The sequence below is a fragment of the Lissotriton vulgaris genome, chromosome 8 (genome assembly GCF_964263255.1).
Source record: "Lissotriton vulgaris chromosome 8, aLisVul1.2, whole genome shotgun sequence".
NCBI lineage: Eukaryota > Metazoa > Chordata > Amphibia > Caudata > Salamandridae > Lissotriton > Lissotriton vulgaris.
In genome coordinates this window covers 1531696192-1531700696 of record NC_141696.1, presented here as the reverse complement: position 1 = coordinate 1531700696, position 4505 = coordinate 1531696192, and positions in this window count along the sequence as shown.

The window sequence follows — 4505 nt, the reverse complement described above, 5'->3', positions numbered from 1 at the left end:
CAACTGATCTACAAAATGATCAATTCAACATAGACTTTGCTTTCTGTCCTCCTTTTAAACTTTCTTCCACCTATCTTGCCTTCAGGTTTGACAATGAATGTTTCCCATTTCGTCCTTTTTTGTAAAGTAAACTCTTGTCTGCATCACATTCCACTTCCCCTTGAACACAGATGTCAGTAGTCAGATGACATTGCTTACCTACTCATGCCAAATATATCTAGGTAATATAGTGCTGGTCCATTCAGAGTTAAAAAAACAACTACCTAACCTGGATCCCAAAAATGCTATTTGCCCATTGCACCAGTTAATTGCGGAATGATACAGGACTCCTTAAAACATATCTCTACCATATGAGGTTAAAAATCCAGGTCCTGCATCTATTTGTTAAATGGTTTAAATTAAAGTATGAAGACCACATCTATAAGCAGGCTGCAATAGCTCAGTTGGGAGAGCGTTAGACTGAAGATCTAAAGGTCCCTGGTTCAATCCCGGGTTTCGGCACAGTCGAGAGGTTCCTTGCTTCTAACAAAATAGGTCTTGGAATCAGCTGTAGTACTTTTTCTCTATTCATCAAATTTTTTCCAACTGATCTACAACACAATCAATTTAACATAGACTTTGCTTTATGTCCTCCTTCTAAACTTGCTTCCACCTCTCTTACCTTCAGGTTTGACAATGAATATTTCCCATTTCATGCTTTTTTGTAAAGTAAACTCTTGTCTGCATTACCTTCCACTTCCCCTTGAACACAGATGTCAGTAGTCAGCTGACATTGCTTACCTACTCATGCCAAATATATCTGGGTAATATAGTGCTAGTCCATTCAGAGTTAAAAAAACAACTACCTAACCTGGATCCCAAAAATGCTATTTACCCATTGCACCAGTTAATTGCGGAATGATACAGGACTCCTTAAAACATATATCTACCATATGAGGTTAAAAATCCAGGTCCTGCATCTATTTTGTTAAATGGTTTAAATTAAAGTATGAAGACCACAGCTATAAGCAGGCTGAAATAGCTCAGTTGGGAGAGCGTTAGACTGAAGATCTAAAGGTCCCTGGTTCAATCCCGGGTTTCGGCACAGTTGAGAGGTTCCTTGCTTCTAACAAAATAGGTCTTGGAATCAGCTGTAGTACTTTTTCTCTATTCATCAAATTTTTTCCAACTGATCTACAACACAATCAATTTAACATAGACTTTGCTTTATGTCCTCCTTCTAAACTTGCTTCCACCTCTCTTACCTTCAGGTTTGACAATGAATATTTCCCATTTCATGCTTTTTTGTAAAGTAAACTCTTGTCTGCATTACCTTCCACTTCCCCTTGAACACAGATGTCAGTAGTCAGATGACATTGCTTACCTACTCATGCCAAATATATCTGGGTAATATAGTGCTAGTCCATTCAGAGTTAAAAAAACAACTACCTAACCTGGATCCCAAAAATGATATTTGCCCATTGCACCAGTTAATTGCGGAATGATACAGGACTCCTTAAAACATATCTCTACCATATGAGGTTAAAAATCCAGGTCCTGCATCTATTTTGTTAAATGGTTTAAATTAAAGTATGAAGACCACAGCTGTAAGCAGGCCGCAATATCTCAGTTGGGAGAGTGTTAGACTGAAGATCTAAAGGTCCCTGGTTCAATCCTGGGTTTCGGCACAGTTGAGAGGTTCCCTGCTTCTAAAAAAATAGGTCTTGGAATCAGCTGTAGTACTTTCTTCTCTATTAACATTTTTATCAACTGATCTACAAAATGATCAATTCAACATAGACTTTGCTTTCTGTCCTCCTTTTAAACTTTCTTCCACCTATCTTGCCTTCAGGTTTGACAATGAATGTTTCCCATTTCGTCCTTTTTTGTAAAGTAAACTCTTGTCTGCATCACATTCCACTTCCCCTTGAACACAGATGTCAGTAGTCAGATGACATTGCTTACCTACTCATGCCAAATATATCTGGGTAATATAGTGCTAGTCCATTCAGAGTTAAAAAAACAACTACCTAACCTGGATCCCAAAAATGCTATTTACCCATTGCACCAGTTAACTGGGGAATGATACAGGACTCCTTAAAACATATCTCTACCATATGAGGTTAAAAATCCAGGTCCTGCATCTATTTTGTTAAATGGTTCAAATTAAAGTATGAAGACCCCAGCTATCAGAAGGCCGAAATAGCTCAGTTGGGAGAGCGTTAGACTGAAGATCTAAAGGTCCTTGGTTCAATCCTGGGTTTCGGCACTGTTGAGAGGTTCCTTGCTTCTAACAAAATAGGTCTTGGAATCAGCTGTAGTTCTTTTTCTCTATTCATCAAATTTTTTCCAACTGATCTACAACACAATCAATTTAACATAGACTTTGCTTTATGTCCTCCTTCTAAACTTGCTTCCACCTCTCTTACCTTCAGGTTTGACAATGAATATTTCCCATTTCATGCTTTTTTGTAAAGTAAACTCTTGTCTGCATTACCTTCCACTTCCCCTTGAACACAGATGTCAGTAGTCAGATGACATTGCTTACCTACTCATGCCAAATATATCTGGGTAATATAGTGCTAGTCCATTCAGAGTTAAAAAAACAACTACCTAACCTGGATCCCAAAAATGCTATTTACCCATTGCACCAGTTAATTGCGGAATGATGCAGGACTCCTTAAAACATATCTCTACCATATGAGGTTAAAAATCCAGGTCCTGCATCTATTTTGTTAAATGGTTCAAATTAAAGTATGAAGACAACAGAAATCAGCAGGCTGAAATAGCTCAGTTGGCAGAGTGTTAGACTGAAGATCTAAAGGTCCCTGGTTCAATCCCGGGTTTCGGCACAGTTGAGAGGTTCTTTGCTTCTAACAAAATAGGTCTTGGAATCAGCTGTAGTCCTTTTTCTGTATTCATCAAATTTTTTTTAACTGATCTACAACACAATCAATTTAACATAGACTTTGCTTTCTGTCCTCCTTCTAGACTTGCTTCCACCTCTCTTACCTTCAGGTTTGACAATGAATATTTCCCATTTCATGCTTTTTTGTAAAGTAAACTCTTGTCTGCATTACCTTCCACTTCCCCTTGAACACAGATGTCAGTAGTCAGATGACATTGCTTACCTACTCATGCCAAATATATCTGGGTAATATAGTGCTAGTACATTCAGAGTTAAAAAAACAACTACCTAACCTGGATCCCAAAAATGCTATTTGCCCATTGCACCAGTTAATTGCGGAATGATACAGGACTCCTTAAAACATATCTCTACCATATGAGGTTAAAAATCCAGGTCCTGCATCTATTTTGTTAAATGGTTTAAATTAAAGTATGAAGACCACAGCTGTAAGCAGGCCGCAATATCTCAGTTGGGAGAGTGTTAGACTGAAGATCTAAAGGTCCCTGGTTCAATCCTGGGTTTCGGCACAGTTGAGAGGTTCCTTGCTTCTAACAAAATAGGTCTTGGAATCAGCTGTAGTACTTTTTTCTCTATTAACATTTTTATCAACTGATCTACAAAATGATCAATTCAACATAGACTTTGCTTTCTGTCCTCCTTTTAAACTTTCTTCCACCTATCTTGCCTTCAGGTTTGACTATGAATGTTTTCCATTTCGTCCTTTTTTGTAAAGTAAACTCTTGTCTGCATCACATTCCACTTCCCCTTGAACACAGATGTCAGTAGTCAGATGACATTGCTTACCTACTCATGCCAAATATATCTGGGTAATATAGTGCTAGTCCATTCAGAGTTAAAAAAACAACTACCTAACCTGGATCCCAAAAATGCTATTTACCCATTGCACCAGTTAACTGGGGAATGATACAGGACTCCTTAAAACATATCTCTACCATATGAGGTTAAAAATCCAGGTCCTGCATCTATTTTGTTAAATGGTTCAAATTAAAGTATGAAGAACCCAGCTATCAGAAGGCCGAAATAGCTCAGTTGGGAGAGCGTTAGACTGAAGATCTAAAGGTCCCTGGTTCAATCCTGGGTTTTGGCACAGTTGAGAGGTTCCTTGCTTCTAACAAAATAGGTCTTGGAATCAGCTGTAGTTCCTTTTCTCTATTCATCAAATTTTTTCCAACTGATCTACAACACAATCAATTTAACATAGACTTTGCTTTATGTCCTCCTTCTAAACTTGCTTCCACCTCTCTTACCTTCAGGTTTGACAATGAATATTTCCCATTTCATGCTTTTTTGTAAAGTAAACTCTTGTCTGCATTACCTTCCACTTCCCCTTGAACACAGATGTCAGTAGTCAGATGACATTGCTTACCTACTCATGCCAAATATATCTGGGTAATATAGTGCTAGTCCATTCAGAGTTAAAAAAACAACTACCTAACCTGGATCCCAAAAATGCTATTTACCCATTGCACCAGTTAATTGCGGAATGATACAGGACTCCTTAAAACATATCTCTACCATATGAGGTTAAAAATCCAGGTCCTGCATCTATTTTGTTAAATGGTTTAAATTAAAGTATGAAGACCACAGCTATAAGCAG